The sequence below is a fragment of the Oratosquilla oratoria genome, unplaced genomic scaffold (assembly GCF_046742065.1).
Source record: "Oratosquilla oratoria isolate Oo_2021 unplaced genomic scaffold, ASM4674206v1 SCAFFOLD336, whole genome shotgun sequence".
NCBI classification, from domain to species: domain Eukaryota; kingdom Metazoa; phylum Arthropoda; class Malacostraca; order Stomatopoda; family Squillidae; genus Oratosquilla; species Oratosquilla oratoria.
This window is the reverse complement of record NW_027467686.1, coordinates 54,697-67,020: the sequence shown is the minus strand read 5'-3', so window position 1 is coordinate 67,020 and position 12,324 is coordinate 54,697. Positions and strand designations below refer to the sequence as shown.

The 12,324-nt window shown below is 40.8% G+C and overlaps 1 long non-coding RNA gene across 1 annotated transcript; it reads right to left on the bottom strand.

The window, feature by feature from the left end:
- Positions 1 to 89: 89 nt before the first annotated feature.
- Positions 90 to 7,928, bottom strand: LOC143023096 (uncharacterized). The gene is made up of 4 exons (XR_012966152.1): positions 7,816 to 7,928; positions 7,382 to 7,425; positions 6,378 to 6,414; positions 90 to 193 (listed from the first exon to the last, which is right to left on the bottom strand). It is a non-coding gene; the product is annotated as an uncharacterized LOC143023096 (long non-coding RNA).
- Positions 7,929 to 12,324: the final 4,396 nt, after the last annotated feature.

The following is a 12,324-nucleotide window of genomic DNA, read 5'->3' as shown; positions in this document are numbered from 1 at the left end:
TGAAACAAACCAATGACAAATTGAGGCCACAGTACTAATACTTCACATAAAACATTATGTAATCTTGTCAGAATCCTTTTGACTTACTCTCAGTGAAATCAAGGATTTCCATTATCATCATTATTAGAGATGCAATAAAATTAAACCACAGCACAAGTACAAACTTTATTGCAGACTGAAGACTCACCACATTCTGAAAGGAAAAAATATGCTAGTGAAATTTGAGTGCAACTTTGGTATAAAAAGCAAATGGCCTAGTATTGCAACCTACACACATCATGTAACTATTACAATTTAGGATTTGTTCAGTGGTATCAATAGGTGTGGGGTCAACAATGGCCTACAAGGACCTAAGAGTCACTTCCCTGCTATCTTCAACTTTTTCAGACTTGTCCCAAGGTCTCATCAATTTGCTCTGCATTTCTTCTACCTTTGAATGCAAGAGCTGACAGGTATCAAGAGGCCTCCTCCAATTAGCGACTAATGTAACACGCTTCTCTCTAGTAATAAATGGAGGTACCAAGGACCCACTGCCAGCTGCTTTGGGACTGCACAACCAACAAATTGTGGGATAATGAACTGAACGGTTTTGGGAGATCTGGAAGATTTATGAAACTCTTTATTTACTCATGAGCTATTATGTGAGGAGGGGAAAGGGTGGTGGATGAAAGCAGGTACGCGCCTTTGATTTGGCTACCTCCCTTATGTGGGGGGAAAAAATATTGGCAGCGAGATTTCTATTCCATGCCTCAAGACTATTTCAAGTAAAGTTAGTGGATTCTAGTATACTTGTATTGTGTAAACTACAGATTGCTTCCCATTCTCATCACTCCAAACCTGCAGATTTCATTGTTAAAAATTTTACACATCCACTTCCACAACCTTACTAAATGCTAAACTTGGACTATATGCTTGGCATCATATGGTAAGACATATGCTTGTCAATACTCTCCTTATTTAAGATCAAATTGGCTCAATATTCCACAACCTTCACATATGCATAACTTGCACCAAAGGTACTTTCCCTCTTTAGAATTAGGGGCGATGGGTTAAGCACCATTTACCAATGCTTACAGACAAAGTTATCCTGCTCCCATCACTACTTGGGTTTAAGAGAATGCATCAAAAGGGCAACTCCACAGCAAAACGTGTAGACGTGTGTGTGTGTGTGTGTGAGGCTCCCGTTTATCTAGGGATTTTTCGCGCGGGGGGGGGGGGAGTGCCAAAGGAGGGGATAGGTTTCTAGTGACTTGTGAATGGTTAATCTAACCATGGCTCTCAATTGCGGTAACTAGCTGAGCCAGTGGCAGCCGCAATTAAGAAAACAAATTTGAAATTTGTATGGAGAAAACGACATGCCAGTGGGCCGAAGCCGAGCGTGCCTGTAAATTGAACAAAGGTGCCAGTGTCGGAGAGGGTCATAATCAATCTACCCACCCCCCAACCGCACCTCTCAAACCGAGTAAAAGGTTTTGGTCGGAGTGACTGCTCCTCCTCCTCCTCCACCCCTCCGTCTCCCCCCTCCCTCGCATCCACCGCGAGCAATACAGTGTTTATGGAACTCGATCTGTATGCCTCGTCCAAGATAATTCTAGCTTCATGTCGTCAGCGGTATTATAACCTAACGTACGTACTTTATTCGAATATATAACATCATGAAGGGTAAAGTTGGCATCATTTTGGCCCTCCAGGTATTAGTGATTTTCATCAACTTTTCGGGTCGGTTGAGAAGTTCAGAGGTTCCAAAATGCGACCATAAGGTTAAAGATCGGATTGAGAACTATTCGACTTGTGATGGCTGTTGCAAACACTTTGGATTTGGCCGATGGACTATATACAAACACCTACTATTGCCCTCTTCCATTACCAAGCGCAGCAACAAGGTCAGGGTCGGAACACATTCGTGTACTTCCGAGGTAAGCAACATATAACCCGGAAGCAACAGTGTTATAATAGCAATATGTTTGCTATTATCTGGCGACATTCATCAATGCCCTGGCCCCGTGAGGGCCGATGAGATGGATGCCAAGCTGTCCTGTTTGTTGGGCAAGGGCCTACAAATTGTTCACTTGAACATTTGCAGCCTGACATCAAAATTGGACGAGGTACGAGAGATTACCCGGAGGACTACCCCTGCAGTATTATGCTTCACCGAGACCAAGCTGGACGATACGATAGCGGATCCGGAGGTAGAGATCAACAACTACACCATCGTGAGGAGAGATCGTAACCGGGTTGGAGGAGGCATGGCTGTCTACATACGCAACGACATCGCGTTTGAGCAACGGACAGACATGAACAGTGAGTTAGAGGCTTTGTGGATAAACATTCTCTTGCCAAAATCTAAGCCTATCCTCGTAGGTGCCTGCTATAGACCGCCCTGGCAACATGACTTCTATAGTAAGCTTGAGGATTTGTGTTCCAATACCACAGACTTTCTGAACAAAGAAGTGATTATAACTGGCGACTTGAATACTCATGTAGAATCAACCTCGAATACTCTGCATAATGCGCTAAAGTCATTCTGTTCAATGAATGATCTGAAATAAATTACCACAGAACCCACCAGAGTATGTGCCACTGCTAATTCTGTAATTGATCTTATTTTGGTATCAGATGTTCAGAAAATATGTTCTAGTGGAGTAATTGATATTGGTTTGAGTGACCATAGAGCAACGTATTGTATCAGGAAAGTTTCCAAACAACAAATCAATCAGCATAAAACCATAAAAGTTCATTCTCTAAAGCATTACAGCAAGGAATTGTTCTGCGAAAGGTTGTCCGCGGTTAAATGGTTTTCAGTCGTAAATTGTACAGATGTTGATCAAGCTTGGAATAATTTTAAAGCACTGTTCTTGGGGGTATTAGACAATTTAGCTCCAGTAAAATCAATCAGAATAAAACAACGTTCTGAGCCGTGGTTTTCTGGTGACATCTTGAAAATGATCAACAGGAGAGATAAGGCTTTAAAAGAGTATAAGAAAACAAAAGATCAATCTATTTTCGCTATGTATAAGAAGGTACGGAACAAGGTTCAGGTTATGGTAGACAGAGCTAAGGTAGGATATTACAAAGATTCTCTCCAAACCAACAAAAACAATCCCAAAAAACTATGGCAAACAATCAAACAGTTAGGTTCTTCCAAAAATCTAAAATCCAAAAGTAGTAACATTGGTCTTAATGTTAATGGGATCGTTACTTTCGACAAAGTAGCGGTGGCTCAAAAATTTAACTCCTTTTTCACCACCATTGCTACCACCCTCGTAAATAATTTACCAGTACCGTCAGGTCATTTTGGCCAAGAACACATTAATAATTATTATTGGAATCAGGGTGTATCCTATGACACCTTTGCTCTGTCTACGGTTGCTAATGTAGATGTGTATAAAATGTTGAAGACTGTTAACAGGTCTAAGGCTACCGGACTAGATAATATTCCAGCCAGATTTGTGAATGACTCAGCTGAGCAGATTACTCCCTGTATCACTCACATAATCAATACTTCGATTCAACAGGGCAAAGTTCCCAAAGATTTTAAATTAGCAAAAGTTACTCCTTTGTACAAGAAGGGTAGCAAAACAGATTCCGGTAACTATAGGCCAGTCTCAGTGCTCGGTATTATATCGAAGGTCTTGGAAAGAGTTGTTTATAACCAGGTTTATGAATACATTCAAAGCAATAACTTGTTCTATGATTTACAATCAGGCTTTCGAAAATCATATTCTACTGATGCATGTTTGGTCACTTTGACTGATTACATCAAAGGTGAAATTGACAGAGGTAATTACTGTGGAATGGTTATGCTAGATCTCCAGAAAGCCTTTGATACTGTAAATCATGATATTCTATTATTCAAACTACAAGCGTTAGGCTTCAAATCAGATGTTGTTAATTGGATGAGGTCTTATCTAACAGGTCGAGAACAGATTGTGAATGTAAATGGTTCAACATCAACAGCAGCAAAAATAACATGTGGTGTCCCACAGGGTAGCATTTTAGGTCCGCTGTTGTTTCTTTTGTATGTGAATGACATGAAAGCTGCTGTGAACTGTAAACTGCTGTTGTATGCCGATGATTCAGCCTTACTAGTTCCTGGCAAAGATGTAAATAGGATTGAGACGTTACTCAGTGAAGAGTTATTGAATGTCAGCAAGTGGTTGTTGGATAACAAATTGTCTCTACATCTAGGTAAAACAGAATCCATTCTCTTTGGCTCCAATCAAAAACTCAAAAATGCTCCCAACTTCAATATCCAATGTAATGATACTAGTATTCAACCTAGGTCTGTTGTCAAATATCTTGGAACAGAAATTGATCAAAATGTGTCGGGAGAAGTTATGGCACAAAAAATAATTAAAAGGGTCAGCTCCAGAACAAAATCTTTGGCAAGAATAAAAAAATACCTAGATGTAGAGACAACGAAGTTACTAGCTTCAGCCCTGGTTCAGTGTCATATTGACTATGCTTGTTCTTCCTGGTATAGCAACCTATCTAAAAAATCTAAGAGTAATCTTCAAACATGTCAAAACAAACTAATCAGGACCGTTTTGAAAATTCATCCACGTACTCATCTAGATTATACGCATTTTAAACTGTTAAATTGATTACCTGTTGAGAAATGTGTTGCTCAGTTAAAGCTTAATCATGTTCACCAATTGTGAATGACTCTTGTCCCAGTTATTTGTCAGATACGTTTACACTTGTCAGAAATGCTCGTTCCCTGAGAACTCGTTCTAGTAGGTCATCTGTCATTGTACCTAGGTTTAATAGTTCGTTAGGGAAAAGTACTTTCAAATACACTGGTGCTATTGCTTGGAACTCGTTACCGACCAACATTCAATCAATTGTATCTAAAAGTAGTTTTAAAAAATCAGTTAAATTTTATCTTTTAGACACTGTTCTCTCTGAAGAAAATAGTTTATATGTTTAATTTACACTTCTTATAATCCTAATTTACACTTCGTATAACCTAGCTTTTCTATGATAATCCTTTCCTAATTGTAATATGAGGACCACAGTGGAAATAAGTCTTTTGACTTTCTGTGCCATCCTCGGATGTACAATTATATATACTGTGTATAATATTGAGTCTTGTATGTATTGTACTTATTGTATGTATGATTGTATCCGAATAAAATTCAATTCAATTCAATTCAATTCACCCACTTTATTCTTGCTGGCCAGTTCCCTGTGGAACTCGACACTCCTAGCATCTCCCAACTACAACCATTCTTACAACCTTATCTTACATCAACTAGTACATGATGATGCTGACATTAGCATAACAAGATGCAAGTATACAAGGATGCAAGCATCCTCTTTATATTTGTAGTTGTATCTGAGGGACCCCCATATTCCGTGAACAAGCTTGATCGCATTTTCTGGGGTTATCAACATACAGGGTAAAAGAATGACTTATTACATCTTGTGGATGGAGGGCCATTCTTGTCCCCAGATCACAAGCAATGCAGCAAGACCATCATTTCATCCATCAACGTCTCAATCTCTGATCATGGCACATTCGATTTTGGTTGTCTAGAGCAGTGTTTCTCAACCAGGGTTCCGCAAGAACAAGCGAGATAAGCTAATGCACTTTTGATTTTTTTTATTTAATTTCATATACGTAATGCAAAGGGGGCTTTGGGGAAGAGGGGAATGTCTGTTGAGGAAGGACGGGAGAGGACAGAAGACGGGTGAATGGAGAATGGTTGTATATGGATGATGATGTGATGCATGAGGTGGATTGGGCGGGGGAATGGGGGGTGAGGTAGTATGTGTGAGAAAAATTTGACGCAGCCCGAAGGGATTTCTCCCTGTCTTCTCCTTTTATGCATGGGGGACGGAGAGGGGGGGTTGCTGATTTAATGAAGCGGGCTTGCTGTGGATGTGCTGTGTCTTGTGACACTGCTTCTGACCCAGGGCAGTGGACAAGGTGCAGGGATGACCCGTCATCCAGGAGGTGCTCAGATAAGAGGGAGGGTGGAGGGATGTGGAGTGTATTCAGGGATGGAATGGGTGGGAATGATTTTATGCCTTTTCCTTTTTGGCTACCTCCCTTGTAAGGGGGAAAAAGCCTTGGTATATGTATGCATATACGTAATATAATTAACCATGCACGACATAGTCTTGGTTATTGTAATAATGTAATAGACATCACCCTATCTAACCTATTATCACAATGACAATAAAACTAGAAAGATATACTTTTTTTTTGGGGGGGGGGGGCGCAAGGGTTCCTTGAGACGTAATTTATTTCAAAGGTTACGCAAGGGTAAAAAGGTTAAGAAACACTGGTCTAGAGTATACTACTCTTCCATGCCAAGAGACCAATATTCAGTACATCTACATTTAGTATAAATACTATGGGTTATGCTTACCTTGATGACATGTAGGAGTCCCAGGTTCTATTCAGACCTGCAAAGATTTCAAATGTCAAATTTCCTACACATTTGCAAACAAAATTTAATCTAACACTTAACTCAGGTTAAAAATTTAGCATCATGTTATCAGACATATGCTTGTCAATATTCTCATCATATAAAATTTGGATCCAGCATTTTCTAGCTGAACCGTTTGAGACACTACGTTATGACCCATGACGTGCATGTGATGTGTATGGTATGTGAAAGCCTTTCTCAATCTGGAGAAAAGAGAATGTAAGCACAAGAGCAAGGAGAGAAGAAATGTCTGGGGAGAAAAAAAAGCATCACATAGCCTATCAAAAAGTTTCTGCACAAAAAGGAAGTAAAAATTAATATGCATCTCCTTAAGTGGGGGAATGGGTGATGAAGGGAGAACACATACATACCAACAGCTTTTTCCTCCTTACAAGGGAGGTAGCCAAAAACAAAGGCACAAAATCCACTCCCACCATGTTTGACAAGAATTATGTAAGAAAAAAAATTAACAATAGACTGAATAATTAGAAAACTTGCAATGCCACTACCATAGCTGTTGCCTCATCTATCATTGTAAAACCCACTTCAGGTGGTATTTGTCCTCATTCCCAGACTTCTGTGGAATAAAATTTGTATTTGTATCCCTATTGTATTGGTGTGAAATGGTTTCTATGCCATCACTCACAGCTAGAAGAGGAGGGGAGAGATGGCTGACAAAATGCAAGAAATACTGATGTTACAACTGACCTTGGGCCTAGGCAATAGCTTTATAATCATTTTAAAGCTTGCAATTTATTTCAACTTTTTCATTTGCAGATGGGAATGATTGATGCACTCATTGCTGTTGCTGCAACAATGAGGTATGTAAGGTTATTAGTCACAATCTTTTATTAGTGGCAGATGAGTTTTGATCTGCATTATAATAATGCAGATCAAAACTCATCTGCCACTAATAAAAGATTGTGACTAATAACCTTACATACCTCATTGTTGCAGCAACAGCAATGAGTGCATCAATCATTCCCATCTGCAAATGAAAAAGTTGAAATAAATTGCAAGCTTTAAACAAGAAATTAATTACAACGGTCAATTCAGTTTCACCCAACCAACGAATTTGATATGTGGCTTATCATGTTTTACACGATCTCCAAACAACTAAGAACTGCAAATTTCCACACCCTGGTTTCCAGAAATCAACAAAACGTCCTTTACAAAATAGAGCATAGAATAACAGGATGAAAGGTGGTGGTGAGGGGCATTAACCATTACGATTATAATTATAATAGTTTTCAGGTGGTGGAAATACTGATGAAACTGATGGGCTAGTCCATACAAAAAAAAACCTGACCCAACTACTCCACAACTAATTACTAGTTTGTCAAAGTCAACTTTGTTCATAACCATCTATCAAACTAACCCATCTATGATGCACAAGTCCAGAGTTCATAGCCACAGGTGATCATTTGTGCTGTCGAAGTGTAGAATTCGTCTGCTATTGTGGAAAACAAAAGTTACTGATGACGCTGTGTCGACAATTCGTAGAATATGTAGAGTAAATGTAGAATTTTATTCTTCTTCTGTTTTCTAATGAATTTAATGAAAATTAATTTATAATAAATATCAATATAGACTATTAAAGGCATTATTACTATTGATATGTATATAGACAATGAAAACTTTAGATAATTGAGTTCTTTACTATGCGCATCAGTTCGAAGTGAACGGAATCTAATATTCATATATATATTTTGTCCGTCTGCGATATTGGCTGCTTGTTATTGTGGCAAAGTAGCATGCAGTTGATACTTTAGAGTCTATATGGGGCGCCCCTACGGACCAGAGCCACACATCATTTTGTCTATGATAGAGGAAAACTCTGTTCATAGAGAAATGATGACACTTTTATACTACGACTGTCCCAAGATCGAGAGAATACAAGGTCTACTCAACAGCTATCCAGTATTTAGGTCGTTTGCGCATTGACGTCACTAGAAGTGCTTGGCCCAAAGACTATATAGGAAAGACGGGAAAGCTCACGGAGAGCCGCATCGTCCACATACATTTTACTGTGCGGCTCTCTCACTAGATGGCGTTTACGTCAATCACCAGTTTAACTGCATCGTCTGTTTCTTTATTAAGTATGTCAAAGATAAACCACAAGAACATTTTTCCAAAATGAAACCCCCATTTTAATGGTTGCAGAACATAAAAAAATGATAAGTCTCCCAGAAACTCTGTGGTGCCTGTACGTTTTCTCTTTTACCTAACATTTTCACTTACGTTTTCACCATTTTCTCTGTGGGCTCCCCTTCAAATGACGTCACAACATGCGCGCGAGGAGACCTTGTATTCTCTCGATCTTGGACTGTCCCTCCGTTAAGCTGTCCCCTAACCCCTTGTTGCTGTCCTGTACCATTTCTCTGAGTATTATTTTTCTATGACGGGGGAATTCCCTGTGGTGGGGGAAAAGAATAATGCCACCAAGTATTCCCACTTGGATCATAAGAGGCGAGAAGAAAGGGACGGGGATTGGGACTAGGCATCCTTCTCCTTGTAGCCCAACAGGGGATATTCCTAAACAAAAAAAAGAGAAGGCATAAGAGGGGCTGGAAGTTCTCGGAGCAGCACCCTAAGGTTTGGGTCTTTTAATGTGCGTGGATGTGGTACAGATGAGAGTAAAAGGAAAGAGATAGGTAGTATGTTTGTGAGAAGAAAGATGGATGTGTTGGCTTTGAGTGAAACTAAGTTGAAAGGGAAGGGTGAGTGTAAGTTTGGGAGTGTAAGTGGGAGATTATCAGGAGTGAAGAGAGGGCGAGGGAGGGAAGGTGTGGCTATTCTACTAAGTGAAGAGATATGTAAACGGGTAGTGGAGTGGAAGGAGGTTTCCTCATGGATAATGTGGTTGAAAATGAAACGGGGAAGGAGATGTGGGTCTTTGTAAGTGCATATGGGCCTGGCAGTGAGAAGAGTGTAGAAGAAAGGGAGGCCTTTTGGATAGATCTAAATGAGTCCATAGAGGATTTAGGAAGAAATGTCAGTGTAATAGTACTGGGAGACCTTAATGATAGGGTAGGAAATGATCCAATCGATGGAGTGGTTGGGAAATGTGGAGTTCCAGAAAAGAATCGTAGTGGAGAGTTGATGGTGGAAATGTGTCTAGAAAGAGAGTTGATGATAGCAAATACAGTGTTTCGGAAGAAAGTCAAGCATAAGTACACATGGGAGAGGGTGGTGGAGGGAAGGGTGGTAGACAGAGCGTTAATGGATTATGTAGTGGTAAATAGGATTATGATAGGAAGAGTTAAGGATGTACATGTGCTAAGGGGAGAGGGTGGGGGAATATCAGATCATTTTTTGGTGGAAGGTAAGTTGAGAGTGGAGGATAGATGGAGAAAGAGGAAAGGGACAAAAGGTAGGGAGGTGCTTAGAGTGAACTCTTTGAATGAAAAGGAAAAGGAGAAGGAGTACAAGAAGAAGCTGAAGGAGGAGTGGGAGGGAGTAAAGGATAGAGTAGAGATGGGTGTGGAGGAGGAATGGGGATGGTTCAAGGAGGGAGTCATAAAGTGTGCAAGGATGGTGTGTGGAACAAGAAGGACAGGGGGAAGTAGAAGAAAGGGTAATCAATGGTGGGATGAGGAAACAAAGAAGGTTGTAGAAGAGAAGAAGCGAGCTTTCACAGATTGGTTATAAAATAGGACGAGGGAGACATATGAGAGGTACAAAGAAAAGAAAAGAGAAGTAAAGCAAAAGATAAAGGTTGCAAAGAGGAGAGCAGATGTGAAATGGGGTAAGAGTATGACAGAAATTTTTGAAAGTAATAGAAAGATGTTTTGGAAAGAAATTAGGAGAGGAAGAGGAGGCGAATCAAGTAGAGAAGAAAAGGTAAAAGTTGCAGATGGAGAGATGATAATGGAAGAGAAGGCAGTAAGGGGAAGATGGGCAGAATATTTTAGGGAGTTGCTAAATGTGAAGGAGGATAGGGAGGGAAAGATAGTTACACTGGGAAATGCTATGAAAATGAGAGTGATAAGTGAGGAAAATGGAGGAAAAATAAGGAAGGATGAAGTGAAGGCAGTTGTTAAGATGATGAAAGTAGGTAAGGCACCTGGTCTGGATGGATGCCATACAGAATGTCTAAAAAAAGGAGGTACAGTGATGATGGACTGGCTGGTGAGGTTATCTAATGTTTGCTGGAGAGAGGTTAAAGTGCCGGAGGACTGGAGGAGTGCCTGTATAGTTCCACTTTACAAGGGAAAAGGGGAAAAGTGTGAGTGTAGTAGTTTCAGAGGGATTAGCTTGTTAGGTGTAGTTGGGAAGGCTTATGGGAGGATCTTGATTGAGAGGATTAGGAGAGGAATAGAGGGAGTAATTGGTGAGGAACAGTGTGGATTTAGGACAGGTAGAGGTTGTGTAGATCAGATCTTTGTGGTAAGACAGATATGTGAGAAAGCTATAGGAAAGGGGAAGGATGTTTTTTGGGCTTTTATGGATCTGGAAAAGGCTTACAATAGGGTACACAGAAAGGCACTGTGGGAGGTTATGCAGATATACGGGATAGGAGGAAAGCTTCTGGAAGCTGTCAAGAGTTTTTATGAGAGTAGTAGAGCTTGTGTCAGGATTAGAAATGGAGAGAGTGAGTAGTTCGAGGTAAAGGTGGGACTTCGTCAAGGATGCGTTATGTCACCCTGGCTGTTCAACTTATACATGGATGGGGTGGTGCGAGAGGTAAATGCAAGGGTAGTGGGCAAGGGATTGAAGATGGTTAAAGAAAATGGAGAAAAGTGGGAGGTGAGCCAGCTGTTGTTTGCGGACGACACTGCGCTTGTGGCAGGATCGGAGGAGGGATTGAGGAAGTTGATGGCAGAGTTTGGGAGAGTATGTGATGGAAGAAAGTTAAGATAAATGTGGGTAAAAGTAAGGTGATGAGATGTACAAGGAGTGAAAGTGGCAGCAGACTGGAAGTAAGCATTAAGGGAGAGCGACTGGAGGAAGTGGATAGTTTTAGATACGTGGGTGCAAATGTGGCAGGAAAAGGTGGAGTGAAGGTCGAGGTAGAATGTAGATTGAGAGAAGCGAGTAAATGCCTTGGTGGATTAAAGAGTGTAATGAGGAATAGACATTTGGGAATGGATGCTAAGAGGAGAATGTATGAAGGAGTGATTGTGCCAACAGCACTGTATGGGACAGAAACGTGGAACATAAGAGAAGAAGAGAGAAGGAGTTTGAATGTGTTTGAGATGAAGTGTCTGAGAAGTATGATGGAGGTTACTAGGCTAGATAGAGTGAGAAATGAGGAGGTGAGGAGGAGAACAGGGGTGGAAAAGGAGTTAGGAGATAGGGTTGATGAAAGAGTATTAGGATGATTTGGACACATGGAAAGAATGAGTGAAGAAAGATTAGTAAAAGAAGTGTGGAAGGCAGAGGTGGAAGGAGTGAATATGAGGGGGCATCCTAGGATGAGATGGATGGATGGAGTGAAAGGGGCATTACAAAAGAGAGGAATGTCTGTGGAGGAAGAGTTGGAGAGGACAGAAGATAAGGGTGAATGGAGAGGGATTATGTATAGATGATGCTGTGATGCATGAGGGGGAGTGGGTGGGGGATGGGGGTGAGGAAGTATGTATGAGAAAAAAAAAAAAAAAATTGACGCAGCCCGAAGGGATTTCTCCCCGTCTTTTCCTTTTCTGCATGAGGGGACGGAAAGGGGGGGGGGGTGAGGAGGTGAGGAGGAGAACAGGGGTGGAAAAGGAGCTGGGAGATAGGGTTGATGAAAGAATATTAGGATGGTTTGGACACATGGAAAGAATGAGTGAAGAAAGACTAGTAAAAGAGGTATGGAAGGCAGATGTGGAGGGAGTGAACATGAAGGGACGTCCTAGGATGAGGTGGATGGATGGGGTGAAGGGGGCTTTGGGGAAGAGGGGAA